This window comes from Melozone crissalis, unplaced genomic scaffold (genome assembly GCF_028551555.1).
Source record: "Melozone crissalis strain CALT ecotype California unplaced genomic scaffold, PUWL_Pcris_2 ptg000014l_1, whole genome shotgun sequence".
NCBI classification, from domain to species: domain Eukaryota; kingdom Metazoa; phylum Chordata; class Aves; order Passeriformes; family Passerellidae; genus Melozone; species Melozone crissalis.
The window spans coordinates 17,725,124-17,743,452 of record NW_026535792.1 but is presented as its reverse complement, the minus strand read 5'-3'; the positions used below and the strand labels follow the sequence as shown (position 1 = coordinate 17,743,452).

Sequence of the window (18,329 nt, the reverse complement as noted above, 5' to 3'; positions counted from 1 at the left end):
TATAGTCACTGGGAAGTGCTGGACTGGGAAGCCTCAGGACTAAATTGGTGTTAGCACATGAAAGAAAGCCAGTCCTGCTTGGGCAGCAGGATCTGGGCAGCTTTGGGCACCAGCTTGCTTGGTGGGCTTGGGACAATAATTCCCTGCCTGTGCCCCTGCTGGCAGTGCCCAGCTCCAGCTGTGGCTGTTGGGATGAGGACACAGCCTGTCCCCAGCCCTGGAGCTGCAGCAGAGCCTGAGCTGAGCAGGGATCATAAACAGGGATGAGAGGAATGCCCAGGCAGCAGGGCAAGGCTCCCAGACACGCTGCCCTGTGAGCATCCTGGAACCCTGGGTGCTGCAAACTGTCTCTGTTCCCAGGCCTTGGCTTCTCTCTGCCAGCCAGCAAAGGGTTCATCACTTCCAAATACAGCAGAGAGGCGAACTGGCAGCTTCCCAGTTCCACTGGGAAATGGGAAATCACCAAACTCACTCTGCAAACTCAAGCTGAGCCTGATCGGACCCTCCATCCTGCCTGCAGCTGTGCCACCTCCCCACAGGTGAAAAGCCCCTTGTGTTTCTGAGCCATCCCATCCCATCCCATCCCATCCCATCCCATCCCATCCCATCCCATCCCACTCTGCTCCAGCCTGCTCCAGTTTGCCAGCAGAGAAATCCATTTTCTCCCCTCCTCCCTTGTTTGAGGAGCTGCAGACACATCCCTTGGCTTTCCCTCTTCTCTGCAGGCTTTTCCAGAGCCCTTTCCTCCCGTTGTTTGCTCGTTCCCTGCACTCCATCCCATCTTTTGCCTCCCTCCCTGCTTGGATACAGCATCTCGCTGGTCCTGCCTCACACTCTGAGCAGGGGTATTAGATGGATTCCCCATAGAGTATAAATTGAATGGAGAGAAGTGGCTGGTTTCCCAGCAATAATTTATCTGATTAAAAAAATACTCCCCAAACTCCCCCTCCTCTGCCAGTCCTACACCCCCTCCAAAAAGCACCATTGGCATCAGGGCTGCTGTTTGAACTGTGTGATTCCAATTGCTGGAAGAGGGATTTAGATGGGAAAATAACTGGCAAAGGATGGTTCTCAGGGGATGTTCAGTGCTGAAATTTGGCACCTGGGTTGTTGTGTGGGGAAGGCAGAGAGTAAATAACTGTGAGTCAGGTACCTGGGTGATTTGTACCTTTGCCCCCACGTGCCCAGCGCCGGATGCACACACGGTGCTCCCACACGTGTCTGCCCAGCACACACCCTGCACAGCAAGCTGCTCCTGCTGCTCCCTCTCTCCTCTTTTCCTCTCTTACCTCAGGGCTGGCTCCAAATAAAAGGAGGAATCTGCCTCGCAAAGGGCATGTCACCTAAAAGAAGGAATCTGCCTCACAAAGTGCATGTCGCCTTGTTTGTTACTTGCAAAGGCTTCATTCTTTCCAAACTATTTTCTTCTCTGACATTCCTGTTGTAATTATGGGATGGAAAAGCCACCCCAAGGCCCCTCTCGGGCAGTGGGTTTGGCTGGTGCCTGTTCCTGTGGGGTGCCAGGCAGGTATTTGCAGGTATTTACATCCCAGTGTTCCCAGAGCACCGGGATTTACAGCAGGGGCTCCCGGTGCTGTCAGGGCAGCGCTGCTGCTGCCACCTGAGTGTCTGCAAACCTTCCCAGGGCTGCTGGACATCCCTCTGCTCACAGCTCCTTCTGGCCACTGGGTGGAACGGGAACGGGCCCTGCTGGAGCTTTTCAGCCCAGAGCACCCGCAGGCCAGTGGCCAGGGCTCAGGTTTCCAGCGTTTGACAGGAGGGCTGCTCTGATGAAACCTCTCTCTGCTCCTTCTGGAGGATTTACACTGCCACAAGTCCTCATTTTTTCCAGATGTTTTACCTAATAAATCAAGGAGTCTCATCAGAGGACTGGCATCCAAAAGCTGTTACCATGACTTCAAAGGCACAGGCTGGAGTGGAAAGAAGTGGTGCAGACATTTTATACCACTCTGTATGATCATGAAAATACACTCTGCTCCCAGGATTTTTTTGCTGTGGATACAAGAACTCCAGCCATGATTAAATAAAATGGTGCTGTGCTCCTTCAGCCAACCTTTGCTGAAAAGAATGGAGCTGCAGGAGCCTGAGGCTGTGGGGCTGGCAGGAACCAGGCTGGGGTGGTCCTGCGAGGGGCTGAGCTCTGCCAGCCCCTGTCCAAAATCCTTCAGCATGAACTCAGGGCTGAACTCACTCCATCTTTTCAGATCAATATTCAACTGCATATTTTCTCCCAGTGCTGGTTTAGGCAATTCCCACATAAAGGAATCAGATGTTCATCTTCTTCAGATGTTGGGAGAGAAAAAGATAAAAAGAGTTACATGGCTGTAAAATGTGATTGTGACTATTCAGACCAGTTTGTTCCTTGATCAAGAATGTAACTTTTTTTTTTTTTTTTTTTTTTTTTGCTGTAGTGAAGGCTTTTTACAGTGTCTACATGGTGTCATTTTCTTTTGCTGTTCCATTTCTAAAGATAACTGTGTTTGGAGAAGCTGTTACGTGTTTCTGTCACTCCATAGCACAGGGTGCTGCAGGAGACAGAATGAAGAAAAGCAGCTGAAGAAAGGAAAGCTGATCCTCTGGTGGGTGAGCAGCAGGCCCACAGGGTTGGCTTTTGGTTCCCCCCTTTCCCAGAGCACTGGCCTGGCATCAGAGATGCCTCAGCTCCTCACCCTCTGCCTTGTCTTCCATTGGATCCTGTTGGATTTGGAATCACAGAATGGGTTGGGAGGGACCTTAAAGCTCATCCAGCTTCACCCCCTGCCAAGGGACACCTTCCACTGTCCCAGGCTGCTCCAAGCCCCGTCCAACCTGGCCTTGGACACTTCAGGGATCCAGGGGCAGCCCCAGCTTTGTGTCCCCTGCCTGCTCAGTGCTGCAGGGCTGAGGGCAGGGTGCAGGCAGGGCCAGGCTGCTGGGGGCAGGAGCACAGGGTTCCTGCTTGTGGGGAGCCCCCCAGCACGGACTGAGGGGCCCAGGTCGAGGGTTCAGTTTCAGGAGAGGTTTTGGGCTTCCCCTTTCACATGGCTGAAGCACAGCCATGGAGGGGAGGCTCTCACAACCTCCTGGGGGTACCTGCAGCAGGTGAGGTGAGCAGAGACCTTGGCTTGTGCTGCCTCAGGATTCTGGGGTGTAAATAAGTTATCACTTAACAACAGTGGGAATTGTAGCACTTGGAGTTCAGGGGAAATCCTGTGCACCCCCAGTAGACACTGTAGTTATGTAAAACACACTTAGGACATTAATTCACTGTATTTTGTCTGTTTTATGTGTCCCAGGCAGTGGGGAGCAAGAGGGCATTTGGTTCTGCAGGATGTTTAACCACATCTGAAAGCCTCACCATGGAAGTTCAGGAAGAGGTGATGTCCCACTGCAGCCAGGTGGAAGGGAGCACCAGGTGCAGATCTCCTGTGTTCTCATGGTATGTTCAGACTGAAAAATACCCTCATCTAAGTACTAATATTCAAATAACAGTCACTACAAATCCATTTATTCCTGCCACAGACTTCAGAAAAATTGCTGCTTGTCTTCCCTCCCCCACGAGGCTGAGTCCCAGCACCCCAGATTGTCGTGACTGCCTGGGATTGGTGACATCTCCAGTGAAATGTGTTGGAGCATCAAAACAGAGTGGGAGAAGCACAGCCTGGCTCTGGGAGCCAAAAATAGGTACTATCACTTGTGAGCTGAAGCCTCCCTTCTCCTTCCCCACCCAGCCCTTCCTCCCTGGCACGTGCAGCACATAATCATGGTGTTCCCATCAGACCAAAGGAAAACCTTCCTAAACATTCCTAAAGCAAGCAGGGCATGAAGTGGTGGCCGTGCTTTGGAGGCAGAGAATGTTAGGACATGGATTCTAAATTAGGGAACATCAGTGGTGATGGTTTGCAGATTTTCTGTGGGGAATGGGTGTAGAAAAGAGCATGGCTCATCTCCTGCAGTGCCATGTGGAAAAGCATCAGAGCTACACCATAAAATGGGGAGCTTGAATTCCCTTCATTGCACAGTTGCTCAAATCCTTGTAATTGAATGAGTGAGTGATGAATGTAGCACATTGAATTTCTCCCTGGATCCTTTCTCTCCTTTATTCTGTGACTGTGAATCTCAGTCATGCTTTCACCTGTTTTTTTAAGTCTGTCCATTGGAGTATTTGTCCGCTTCTGCCAAACCCTAAAAGCTCCATTTCATTAAAAAAAAGAGATCATTTGGGAAGGGTGAAGTTTGATTCACAAAGATAATGCTCTTTGAAGGTGTCTGCTCCTTTGGCAGTGACTGATTCAAAGCAGTTCCATTTCAGAATGTCTGTTCTGCTGCTCCCAAGGCTGCCCAGAGGAGGAGGGATTGTGAGAGGCCATATAAATCAGGGGCTGTTACAGGGATGTCAAACACAACTGCACCACGGGGTGCTAATGGTGAGCAGGTGAGGAGTCAGAGCAAGTCAGAACCAAAGAAGAAAAGCCACAAAGCTCCTGTGTCTGGTTCTTGATGCTTCCCAAAAGTGCAGTGTCTGCACACTGCTGTCTGTCCTGGGAAAAGCGCAGGCTGCTCCTCTGATCCGTATCACGATTTCAAAGTGCTCCAGTAATTGGATGAGTAGGTTTGGTGGGAACATCTTTGGTTCTCAATTCTCCCATCAGGAAAGATCTAAATGAAGCTATGTGAGCACACCTTCAGCCCAGGCTGTTTTCCCATGTCAGTCCTCTGGATTTGTGCTCACCTGAAGCAGTGGTGACCAGGCCACTGGACACACAACAAGGGACCTGTTGGATTAAACTTCCACTGCAAGAAAACTCACAATCTTTGTGCATGCAAACAGGAGTTTCCCCCTTTTCCAGCAGCAGTTAAATCCCAAAGCTCTGACTCCAGTGAGTTCCTGAGTGCTGGAGTAAGAATTAATTTGGGATCTTGGTGTGCAGCTTTTGGAGAAGGGGCCAGTGCTTGTGCTTTCCCCCTTCCTCAATCCCATGAGCATTCCAGGTTTCCAGAGGTTCCAGCTGGCTCTTTCCATGCAGACTCAGGCTGTGTGATGGACCCTGAGGTTTGTGGGCACAGAGCAAGGGGAATGCCATGGGGGAACAGTTTTCTCTCCCACAATGATGGTGTGATCTTCACAGCTTCCCAAACGCCTGTTAGTCCAGGAGAGAAGCTGATAGAGCTTTAAACCAGGCCATGAGACTGGCGGTGTACAGAAGGACCTGAGGCTGGTGGAAGGTTTCAGGGAAGGGTTGTGAGCCAGGATCATGGATGACCATGTTGGACAGGCTGTGCCTGTGCATGTCCCTGCGAGCACATTCCACCGTGGTTTCTGCACCAGTTTTGGTTATTTCTCAATATTCCCACTAATATTTTGTGTATTTATCTTGGCTGTGGGGAATTTCAGCAGTCAAAGTGCTGACTCTGATGTCCTTCTGGGACATTGGCTTGGGACAACCCAAAGGTTTTGTGTGGGCCTGCAAAAAATGTTCTGCCCACTGGTCTCCAATCCCAAGAACATTCCTGTTTTCTCTGCAGATCCTTATGCACAGCACTGATAGAAAGATTACATTTGTGTAGAGGAATAACCCAACAATTACAAATATTATTTATTTTCCAGGACTTCTGGGGCACTAGAATGATGGGACAGGAAGGAATGAGGTGCAGCTGGGTAACTCCAAATCCCTCCCAGTGGGGTTTGTGTCTCCCTTCCAAATCAGGCCAAGCAGAACCTGCTCCTCCTCCTCAGTCAAGGGAGTGTGTGAGGAAGTGGGAGCTGAGAGAAAGGGGAATGTTGGCTGTTGTCCTCTGGAAGGTTTTAATGATCTTTAGCTTCCACATAGAAAGAGGCTCCTTCTGGTACAAGGAGAGCTCCTCACTTGAGAAACAAAATCAAGGTCAGCTGCAGCCCTGGAGCCTGACATTTACCTTTCTCAAGCATCTCACATCTCTCTGGACCCCAGGGTTAGATGGGATATTGGGAAGAAATTCCTCCCTGTGAGGGTGGGCAGGCCCTGGCACAGGGTGCCCAGAGCAGCTATGGCTGCCCCTGCTTCCCTGGCAGTGCCCAAGGCCAGGTTGGGCAGGGCTGGGAGCAATCTGGGATAGTGGGAGCTGTCCCTGCCATGGCAGGGGGTGGAATGAGATGAACTTTAATGTCCCTTCCAACTCAAACCATTCTGGGATTCTGTGAATCCTCTCAGTGCCCTCAGGCTGACCCTGTTATTTGATATCCTCTTTCACTTTACTTTAGTTGAAAAATGAAGATTTTTTGTGCTGTACCTTCCACCCTGGCTCTTGAAAAGTTTAGCAGTGACACTGGGGATCACCATGGAAGTGTTGCTGCTCTCCACTGGAAAAACAAGGGACATGTAAGGCTGCATGCAAGCAGAGTCTGAAGTGAAATGTACACAAAATTTACAAAATCATGATCCTGGAAAACCTGCTGTTGGCTTTCCCTGCTGCAGGAGCTGCCTGTGCAAGGCAGATTTAACCCTCAGTGTTTAACTTCTTCCTCTGCCATCTCCAAGCACTTGAAGGGATGTCATCCCAGACAGACCTTTCCTGCTGACAAGACTGACTGGTATTTCTCCCTAAAACACTTGGATCAAAATGGCCTCAGTCTGGTGGCAGAGGGCAGGAGCTGCTTCTGCTGGGCTGCCCATGTGTCCCATGGCTGGAGCAGCCCAGTCCCCAAAGCCAGCTCGTGTCTCTTTACCTGCTCTTGAAAAGGCCAAATGACCCCAAGTCCCCTGTCCAGGAAGTATCCCATGCTCAAGGTCAGCCCTGGAATTCCTCTTAAAGTTCCTTTGAGGGCCCTTGCTCTGCACCTCTTGGGAACAAGGAGGATTCCCATGATTTATCAACATCTCCTGCCCAGGGGTTTGTGTGTTAACTCTGAGTGCCATCATCACCTCATGTCAGTTTGGGGCACCAGGGAGTCCCAAACCACACTGCAAACAGGGCAGGGGGCACAGATGGAGATGAGCAATTTGGAGTTAAACAGTCTCAATTATTTAGGGAATTCACATCCTCACAGCCAGAGCAGTAAAGACAGAGAGGTGTCACATCAGGGTGCTCAGAGTGGGATGGGGAGAGCAAAACTACACCCAGCTAAGCCTGTAAGTCAAGACTAAACTGTCTCTAATTGCAGCCAGGTGAAACACTCGAGTAGACAGTCTGCAAGTGCTTTAGAAAAAGTGGAAAGCAAAAGCTTTTTGTACAAGCATTAATCTTGGTGCCTCACTGGGGTCAGCTGGGAGTGCAAGGAGAGAATTCAGCGCAGTCAGCACCAGGCTGTAAAGATCTATGTCCAGCTTTGCATTTCATTCTGTTTATCTGGGCTATTAATTAGCTCCTTTCAGCTTCCCTGGGAAGATCTGTGTGCTAGGGCTCCTGAACACTCATAAAGATCTCTCATTGATTGCTTGGGCAGCTAAATTGGGTCGACACCTCTCCACTCAGAGATGTCTTAACTTTGCATCCTTTTCTGCTGGGCAGGAATACTGGGCATGACTTCAACCTTCTCAGAACCCTCTTGTACACATTGCTTTCCTAATTTCATCCTAGGTATGGCATTTCCATTACAAAGGAGTTGTGTTGTTGAGCTCTGCTGGTCTGGGTCTTTCAATAGCTGATCAGAGCTTCTGGTCATGTGCTTGTGCTCTTTTCCCTGAGAACAAAACATCCTCTACACAGATCCTGGACTATCAAAGCCCCCAGAACAGTTCAAGTGCCAAACACAACCCCAACAGCAGCCTGAGAAATGATGTCTCCCAGTGGGGCTGTTGAATATGCACAAACGTATGGTCTGTTTTCCAACGTGCCTGTCAGAGCCCTGCTGCTGCCTCCAGCAGAGAAAAATATTTGTCATAGGCCATTTCCCCCCAAACTTTACTGCTTGCAGGAAATAGAGAATGTTCTTTTCCAACATATTTATTTGTGTTTCACTGTAATCACAAAGGGTTGTGTTTTCCCCCTTTCTCTGGTGACCCAGCAGGGTCCACTGCTGGCAGTTCTGTCACTATCTCTCACAGAGCTCTAAGCCTTTTCACCCTTTCCTCTGCTGTCAGCTGCACTCCAGGTAACAATTCCATACAGGAGATGAGCTGTAAGGTGGGTGTTTTCCTTTCAGATTTACTGAAAATTCCATACGGGAGATGAGCTTTGAGGTGGGTGTTCTCATTTCAGATTTACTGAGCACCCTGTGCAGGTTTTCCTGTTTTTTAAAATCCCCATTCTCCTGTTCAGGTACCTGGGGAAGGTGTTCTGATGTGAACAAGGCTTTCCAACACAACTGTAAATGCTGCTAATTTTAACCACCATCTCTTTTACTGTCTGTGTTTTCCCATCCATTGAACAAAGGAGCTCTTTGGTCAGAGGGAAATCCTCATTGTGGGAGTGACTTAGAGCAGTGTCACTGCTCAATCCCCAAAGTCTGTGTGTAGCTTTTTGTTGGGGTTAATTAAGTTCCCAGAAGTTTGTAAGTTGGTGTACAACTTGAATATTCACTTATCTTTGTGGTTTGGACCCTCCTGCTGCAGTGTCACCCCACCCAGGAACTCCAGACAGGGATTTTGTGCATGTTCCAGGCTGTGTTGGCATTCTCACATTCTTGATCACAGAATCCCAGAAGTGTTTAGGTTAGAAGGGACCTTTAAGACCACCTTGTTCCACCTCCTGCTGTGTGTGGGAACACCTTCCACTCGCTGTCCAACCTGGCCTTGGACACTTCCAGGGATGGGGCAGCCACAGCTGCTCTGAGCAACCCCTGCCAGGGCCTCAGCACCAAACACAGGCAAGAATTTCTTCCCAATATCCCATCTAAACCTACCCTTTGGTGTCAGTTTTAGGTGAAGTGCAAGATATCTTAGTCACATTTAATGGGACAGGCATCATTCATTTGTCTCAACTGAGAATGAGTGAAACCTTTCATGTGTCAGAACCACCTGTAGCCAGAAGCAAGACCCAGTTTTTCCTCTCCCTGGTGTGGAAACTGCTCACAGCAAGCTCATTGCTCTTGTGTCAGAGTTCCCACTGCTCCCTTCCCACAGCAGGAGCCTTCTGCAGGCACCACTCCCCAGGCACTGCTGTATTCGCCCAAAACTGGATGCAGAACCTAAAAAAAAAAAGAGAGGAGAGAGAGAGTAAGGTAACAGGAGTGGTTTTGAGTTTTTTCTTCCTGATGTCTCTCACTGGTACTTTTAACAGCTTTCTTTTTAAGCTGAACATAATTCATGAACTCTGCTCTTTAGAAAAAACAACAAGACACGTTAACAGCAGTAGTAGCAATAAACACAAAAACAAATGTCAGTCACACCATTCCTTGTGCTCCCCTGTGCTGCCTTCTCCAAAGGCAGTGGTTCCCAGAATGTCCTGGCAGCCTCATGAGTGGTGGATACCACAGTGACACCCCAGAAGGAACAGCTGAGTGCTGGAGGTCAGCAGGAAAACACTGGACTCCCATCTGAAAACACAAACCCAACAGATCACGGACTGAGAGCAGCATGGAAGGGGGTGAGAGGCAGATTGCAGCCCTTTGGGACTGGAAAAACAGGAGATTTGTGAGAAAGCTTTTCTCCCTCTTGTCAAATCTCTGTTATTTGTTACCTGCCTCAGAGGGCTCAGGGCTGAAAAATACCATTGCTTTGCTTCATGGAATCTAAATGTCCACATGATACAGACATAAAGCTCAATTCCTGCTCAGCGCTCACCAAAGGGTTTTGGTCATGGAAGGAGTCTTTTTGAGAAATTGATTTTTGTTGAATACCTACACTTCTGTGCTTTCAGACACTTCTGATAACAACTTCTGATAGCCTGAACATCTTTCTTGACCAGTTCCCCACTTTTAGCAATATAAGTTTGTTCCAAGCATCTGAATTCTCTCCAGTTTTTGGCAGTGATGCTTTTTAGCTGAATTCCTCTGGGAATGTGAAGGCATCTTGCTTGTGCACAAAATGTCCATTGCCTGTATAGCATAAGAGCATTTTCCTCCCATATTTCCCTGTCAGCATGTGCCTTCACTATGGGAGGAGGAGGAAATGCATTTCAACTTTTGGTCCTTCTAAGAGAATCCCTTAAAAATTGTGTATTAGAGCAGAGGGAAGCAGGTGGAGCAACAGCCTGGGCAGCATTTACCCTGTGGTGGTTTCTGGTCACAGGGAACCTGGATCAGCACCTTCACCTCTTCTTGGGGCGGTGCTGTTCAAACCCCACTGATCCCTCATGGAGTCAACTCCCCACCTTTCATTTCCTGCTGCTCCCTCTGCCCCATTCAGTGTCTCTGAAGGCCTTGGTGTCTCTTTGGGACACAGAGTCCCACTGTGACCTCTCAGACACATTTCATATTTCCCAGAATCAATAAGTTCTGCTGCAGTTCCAGGAACAGTCGATGAGTCCCGTCAGGTTCCCTTAGGAGGAACAGAGGAGCAGCCTAAGGATGACATTTCTTAGGGAATGCCACCCAGGCATATTTATTGTTTCAAGTCCTCTGACTTCAGGGCTCAGGCAGGGCCTGCAGCCTGTAGCACTCATGTAATTTGATTTTAAACCGGCCACTGAGGTGCTGAGGGAATAACAGCAGTGGTAGAGCCCCTGTGTGACAGCAGACCCAGCAATCCTGACATGCAGTGCCCAGACCTGTCAGGGAGATCTGAGGGCTCACAGCTCCATCACCCCTGTTCCACATCCCATCAGAGCCCCTGGTTTGCTCTCCTGGCTTTGATCACCAGCCCCCTGGGATGAGCATGGAAAGGTGGGGGAAAAGTGGTGTTTTTGCAGAAGTATTGCCCTCAAGGGATGTTTAAACAACAACAAAAAAAGTGAAATGAATGTCTGTGAGAAGTGTCAGATTGGAGCTTGAGGAGCCAGACTTCACCTGTCTGAAGGCTGCCCTCATTCTCCCTGCCAGAGCTCTCAGTACAGCACCAATCCCTGGCACAAAGTGTGTTCTTTTCCTTTTCCTTTTCCTTTTCCTTTTCCTTTTCCTTTTCCTTTTCCTTTTCCTTTTCCTTTTCCTTTTCCTTTTTTTCCTTTTCCTTTTCCTTTCCCTTTTTTCCTTTTCCTTTTCCTTTTCCCATATTGCTCAGTCCTGTAGCTGAGAAAGAGTCAGACTGTGCTCATGGGGTAAGAGGTTGCATTGGTGACACCAGGAAGGAATGTTGGCTAATTCACCCTGGTTTTAGAGATGCTTAAGAACTGCAAGAAGTTAGAATGATTTTAAAATAAAATGTATGCAGAATGAGTGAATAACTCTGCTTTTAAACCAGGAACTGCTGGGAACAGAAGCCTGTTTCTCTCCTTAGCAAATCATGGCTGCACCCTGCTATTGCTCTCTGGGAAGAGACCTCCATGCTCTCCTCTGACAGATACATCACCAAGGGCTTCTCCAGACTTTTCCAGCATTCCCAGGTGCTGCAGCATAACCTCTCCTGGCAGGAAGGTGATTTGGGAAGCACCATGATCACAGTGTACAGGTCCTGTGGCAAAAGAAATCCCCAGGGCTCCAGGCATCCTTCTGTGGCACACTATGAGCTTGGGATGGAAGCCCTTTGTAAACCAGGTCTTGTTCTGCAAAGTTGAATTTTACAACTGTTCAAGTTTGTCCCTTTGTCAGATAATGTGGTAAAAATGAAGTCCAATATTTCCTCCATGAAAAATCCATTTTATTTATAGGAAATTCCTTCATAGCATTTGAAAGGATGATGAAATTTGTCTGAGCATTCCACTTGGAGGAACCAAAGCCAAAACTATGACTTTAAAGGGCTGTCTGAGAGTGCATGAGCAAGATTATTACAGCAAACAGGACTCTGTCCCTGTCCCAGCTTATTGTCCAATGTCTTTATTCCTTCCTGTTTCTGTGGTTCATTGTCCCTGTCTTCCCTACATCATAGCAGTGACTGATTGAATTGTTGAATTAGTTTTGAATTGTTGAAGTAGCAGACTGAGGTAATTTTGCTCTTATTTATTCTTCCATCACAAGGTTCTAATAGCATTCTGTCTCCAGTTCTGCCATTTAAAGCAGAGGGACACTTCAGCCACCATGTCCAAGCAATGACTCCTGGATTCATTGTTTCTGTATATTCAGTTTAGACACCTAAAATCCCAGTCTGAGATACAGAGCAAAAGGAAGGACACTGTGGGAGTTGTGGGTGTTGACACAACAGCCAAGTCTATTTGGTGCCAGATTTTATGTGTGGACTTGCTCATGTAACTCTGGCTGATCTGTTTGTATCTCTCACAGATAATGAGGCCTTTTATTTCCATTTCCAGGAAACACATGTGATTGCAGCTGTAGGACCCAGCACCTCAGCTGGCCCTTTCAGGTGTCACACAGAAAGGGCCGGGCTGTGCTGCTGCTGGTTCCTGCCATGGGCAGAGAGGTTTGTGAGGTGTGCTGGGATCCCCAGGAGTGATGGGCTGTGTTTTCCAGCATCCTCTGCTGCTGGTCTAAGGTTATTTCTTTGATTTCCCAAGCCCAGAGGCAAATGACCATTTCTGTGTGCTGAGCATCAATTCTTTCCCTTTTGTTCTTCTCCTTTCTCCTCTGCACAGTTTTCCTCTCACTTTGAATTCTCTCAGTCTCACTTCCCCTGGCACAGGAGGAAATGTGATGGTGTTTACAGAGCAGAAGCACTAGGACTCAGGAGATGTGGAAGGTGGCCCTGCTGCTCTACCTGCAACAGCTCTCCATGGTTCTGACCTCCTGTCAGGAACACCTGCACTAAAATCCCTCTGCCTTTTCCTGTGTGATCCTATAGTGTCTAACACAACCTCAGGTAAGACCTTTAGGCACTCCCATTATATGAATGAGAACAAGATTGTTGGTGTCAGTAATTAACATTCTTGTGGGATTGTTGGAAAAGCTTTGGGATAAACACCACCTGGAATCCTTGCCTGGCTTATGTGGTTTTTAAGAAGCAGAGGAGACTGATCCTGCTCGCACGAGAGGGCCTGGACCATCTTTCTCCTCTCTTACTGGATGTGCAGAGTCTGTCAGGCCAAAGATGAGTTGTTGCAGCTCAGGGAGAAGTGGGACATGGAAAAGTGAGGGCATGGTCAGTGTGTCCCCAGTAATGATCTCATCTGAGAACAAGGACTGATGACAACCACCAAAACAGGAAAACACAGTCCCTGTGAGCACCTGTGGCACAGTGTCAGGCCATGACAGGCTTCCAGAGATGAAATCTCACCCTACTGACATGGATGACAAAAATCCCCTTGATTGCAGTAACATCAGCCTCTCCCCTTGGGTGTTATCTGCATTTCTCTCCTTCTGGATACCCAGAGAGCCATATCCCACATCATTATGCACTTCCTGATAACACATGCATAACCCTTTACTTTCAAATTACTGTTTGGATTCCAGTAAGCCCTGCCTTTTGGATTCTAGGTTCCCTCCATCTACCTCTGAAAACCCTAAATAAACAAATATTGGATCAGCAGCTCCCTTGCTCAGCAAGGGAAGCCTTTAAAAGCATTTTACACCAACTGTCCTGTTTGTGTTTCAGACTCTGTCAACCTGGCACTCAAGGAGCTCCAACTTCCTCTCAGCCTTTCCAGGGAACTCACCTCAATGTTTGGAAGGTCTGCTTCCATTTATGACCCTCCCTGATTCCAGTGAGGAGCTGGAACTCCTCATGACCTCAGGAATGACAGAAGTACATGCTGGGGATGGAGGGTTTCTGGCATATGACCTGCTAACCTAGAATTTGCTTGGCAAAGTCCAGAGGATGACTTTTAACCTCAGAGCAGTTTGCAAAACCACATCTGCGACCAATAAATGTAAAAAATAAATGAAAAAATAAATCTAGCTCCTATTGAAGGATGAAAGACAGCGCACCTTGCTAGGCACTGCTGCTGGAATCAGGATGGAGATTGGGAAAAATTGGACAGGCCACGTGCCAGATATCGTCCATGAATGCAGCCAATGCCTCACACAAGGGAGGCAGCACAGCAGGTTAAACTGAAGGTATCTCACAGCTCTAAGTCTTAAACTTAACGAGCCACGTCTTTATTTGTGCTGCAGCCCCTTCTTATCCCAAATTGCCCTTACCAGCTTCCAGAGGATGCCTGGTAACAGAAAATTCTCTGGATAACAATAAATTGGTGTAACGATTGAGTGTCACCTCACATCCTGCTAAGCAATAGAGAAATCACGATGAGAAAAATAGGCACGAGCAGAGTGGCACTGAGCAGTGCAATCCTAATTCCATCACCCTTCTTGTGGGCCACAGATAACCCAGAGCAATTTGCAGCTGCTCTGAAGCGGCTCCAAGTCTCAGCAGGAGTCGGGAAAGCTCCGTGCAGCCTCGGGACTGAGGAGTCACACAGATCAGGGGAGTTGTTGTTCCATAACCTTGCCTCTGCACCAAAACCAGGGGGCTGCTTTGGAATGGGAAGCACTCCAAGCAAAACACAAAATTTTAATCACTGAAATGAGGGTCCTCCTCTGGCTCCCTCTCTGGAGAATAGTCTGTCTCTGGTGATCGTGCACAGACTCCCAAAGAAGGGAAATTTTGGATTTAAATCTCGACGTCAGCGTGTGAATGACAGCGTTAAATCTTGGCTGTAAGGCTGAGATATCTCCAAGAGGAGAAAAACACTTTTTCCACTTAAGTGGCTGAGGTAGAGGAGGTAAATATATTGTCTCCCACTATTAAAGGGCGAGGAAATAATTTATACATGTGTATTACACCTTTGCACCTAACAGTGGAGTTCTTTTTTAAATTCAAGAGCCTAAAAGTTTAGAAATACCAACATTAAGGTGGCCTATGCAACTGTAATTTGTCCCTTCCATGCATTTGCATTATGATAGAGTATTTAATTCTAATTAGATCACAAGCTGTTCTTTCAACAGGTTCCTGGCCTCACTCATTGTACAGAATAGACTGTGCTCACTAAGTAATAATTTTATTTTCTCCTCGCTGTTCACTGTGTGGCCTGTGCTTTATTTACAGCAGACTATTCAAATATTGTTCTGAAGACAGATTTATTCATTTCCTCCCGAGCTTTTCCATGGGACTCATCACTATGGTATCCAAGTGCTTCACAAACTCTAATTCATTTTCTCAACACTGTAGCGAGAACTGGTGTTGCCCTTATTTTACAGGCGAGGAACTCGGGTGTACAGACAGAATAGTAAAAAATATCTTTTCATTTCAGAGATCCAATTAGAAATACTCAATGGCCTGATTTTGTCAGAAAATAGAACATGGCCAGGCATCTAATTGAGTCAGAAGTTGTAGAAATTCTCAGTTATTGCAGATTTATCTGCAAGAGTTCTTCATTTCTTCAAGTCAGGCTTCAAAATGTGAGCCCAGGCACTTGGGCAGTGCTGACTGCACAATCAGTGCAGCGCTGGGCAGGTCTGTTTAGGGACTGTGCTTTGCATCCCACAGATTCCAGAGGCTAAAAATCCTTTCTGGGAGCAGCACTCACCTGCCCCACCCACAGTGCTGTGCTTGCTTGCCCAGCAGTTCCTCACAAGGTGCATAAAATACCCACATCTGATTTTTGCAGTAAATGAGGTGGAAGTTGTTGAGGTGCTTGCCTGGGTTCTCTGACCTTGGTTCAGTGTCTGAGCCTGGCATATCCTTGTGCACTGGTTGCCTTTATCCTGGTGTTTGATAACTGGGGACTGTGTTACAGTGCAGCCTGAGTACTGTTGCTTTATTGAATATGTACTTCTTTCCCATGCAGAGATAACCCCAGTAATGTAATCCTGAGCTGACATCGATGCGGGCCATCAGCAATGTGGAAATTTCCCTCTGTGATGAGGGATGTCATGGCTGGCACAAGCTCCAGCACTCCAAGGGGGTGAGGTACATTGTCAGTGTATTTCAGGTACTGCTGACTGCTTTCCAGGTGGTGTGCAGTCCCATTCCCAAATCCTCACCTTTCTGCTCTGCCTCCCTCCCCCAGTTTGTGTCATTCCCATAACTACATCACTGTTCCAGTGAATTCCCTCTTCCCACAGGCCCTGTTGCATCCCACACCCAGCCTTGGGGTCCTTTTCCCAGCTCTTCCATCTGATTCCCTTTGCCCAGAGAGCTCTCCCTCAAACCTTGTCCAGAGCTCAGGGACAGCTCCCAGTCCTGCCAGGCTGCATGTCCTCCTCCCAGCAATTCTCCCATTTCCACTCTGGTTTAAAGCCTTCCCCCAGCCTGGCTTCCAGACTCCTTATGTGCTTTGCTTTATCCCTCCCTCCAGGCAGACCTGTTTTTCCTTCTGGCTGCTCATTCCCTTTCACCACCCTGGAGAACCTGTCTCTCTCTAGAGCCTCTGTGCCTGCCAACTTACCTGTCCCAGCCCCAGTTCCTGTCCCCAGTGTGTGTTTTTCAAGGAGCTTCCTGCTCTGTGTTTCCCAAGAAGACTGGAAGGACAGGTCTGCCCTTCCTACCTGCAGACATGGCATGGTCCAGAGCAGCCAGGAACTGGAGCTGCAGGTCCAGCTCTGATCCCACAGCCCTGGGCTGTGCTGAGGATGGAGCTGCTGGGGAGTGGGAGCACCAGGAAGCCCCTGCCAAGAACCAGCAGGATTTCAGGAGGGTTTTCATAGCAGGGTTTGAGGGAACACCTCTGACAAAGTGACCACTCTCATTTTCAGGCTAGAAAATCCCTGACAGAAGGAACAGAAGGAGAAATGTTTATAATCTAACCCAAGGTATGAACTTCAGATGCCTAAATTTCAGCACAGTGGTTAGTCTGGCCCTATTAAATGCGACTGAGGGCAGGATTTTATGATGGGAATTGCTAACCAGCTTTAATAGGAGTTACACTACCAGTCCTGCCTTTTAATCACCGCTTCCATTTTCAGGATAAATTGCAGCTGGTTGCTGGTAATCCTTGTGGCATATCAGATAGCAGCATAGCTCGGCAAGGGTAAGCTGGAGAAACCCAAACATCCTTCTGAGGAGGTAATTATTCCATTGTGAAAATGCCCCGGGATATTTTTAGTGGCCAAACCCCCTGTTTCCTGACAGAAACATAAAATAATGAAGCAAGCTTCACAAGGAGAGACGCCTCAGACACCTGTATTAGCTGGTGCTTTGCAGTCACGTCAGCGTTTAATTCGCTGTGTGCATCCCTGTACGGCAGAATCCACACCTGCGTTTGGGGCACTGAGCGCTCTGCCAGCCTCTGCCTCGCACAAAACCCTCTCCATAAACAAATCTGCAAATCCTGCTGGATCAAGAAGAATTTCACGGGAATATAGAGCTGCCTGCAACAAGAGGGACACCCTTGCCACACACACCGAGGTTATCAAGGGAAACTTTCCTTAACAGGAGTCTCACAACCAGCGAAAAAGCCTGGATTTTTGGAACAGAAAATTTAAAATTCGTTGTTAAATGTTTTGCAACGTGTTTTGCAGGGGAGGTACCCATGTTTCATGTCCTGCGGGTCTGGCTCTGTCCTGGTTACCTCCAGCCCCGGTCCCATGTAATTTATGTCCTGAATGAGACGATTCAATTAGTCAATAATAAAATAAGCAAGGACACCGTGTGCATTGTAAAAATATAATTTAGTGGGAAACAAGCTGAGATGGAAAAAATATCAGGGTACGCTCCATATGATTAATGAAGGAGGAACGTATATTTATAGTTTTTATTGTGTCCTTTCTAAGGAGCCTGGATGTGGCAGTAGGGCTGGAACGAGCTGGTAACGATGCGGCATTCCAGCGATTTGGATTTGAATGGCAAATGCTGTATAAAACTAATTACCCCCGGGAGGATGAAAATATATCGCATTTGCCTTTTCGGAGCATGTCTGGCCTTTTCTTCACGTTATTTATCTTTGAGAAGCATGTTTACTGGGAGAGGCGGCATCCCGAACAGAGCAGCAGAGTCGCTCCCAAAGAAAACAAGTTTCCGCAAGTTATTTTTCTGCATTTAGCTCCATTTCGGGTTTCTGGGCGGCTCTGGATCGCTGGTAACCAGCACCATGGCAGAGCAGGGCTCCCTCTTCCCACACCCTCCGGCTCGCCACATAGCGGGGATACCCGGATTGGTGCCGAACCGTCTGGTTTTCCATGTTTTTATGTGTGGAAAACGCGCAGGTCTCGCACTCATGCTGGGTTGGTTCAGAAGAGGGGAAAACATGGATTTATTGCCTTAAAATCCACGAACTTTACGCACCGAACGCCTGAGGGGAGAGGAGGGGGGGGCAGAGCGTCGCCCCTCAGGAGAGGGCGGCGGCCCCGCCCCCCCGCGCGCGCACGCGCAGGCGCGGTGGCGCGCGCGGGGGGGCGGGCGCGCGCACACCTGGCGCGGGGGTCGGGGGCGGGAGGGGAGGAGCGCGCGCATGCGCGAGGCGGGGGCGGGCGGGAGGCGGCGCGCGCCCCG

General features: G+C 48.5%; 1 long non-coding RNA gene across 1 annotated transcript; it reads left to right on the top strand.

The window, feature by feature from the left end:
- Nucleotides 1–3,501: 3,501 nt before the first annotated feature.
- Nucleotides 3,502–17,298, top strand: LOC128934656 (uncharacterized). Its single transcript, XR_008482875.1, has 4 exons — nucleotides 3,502–3,684; nucleotides 12,541–12,764; nucleotides 15,688–15,831; nucleotides 16,805–17,298. It is a non-coding gene; the product is annotated as an uncharacterized LOC128934656 (long non-coding RNA).
- Nucleotides 17,299–18,329: the final 1,031 nt, after the last annotated feature.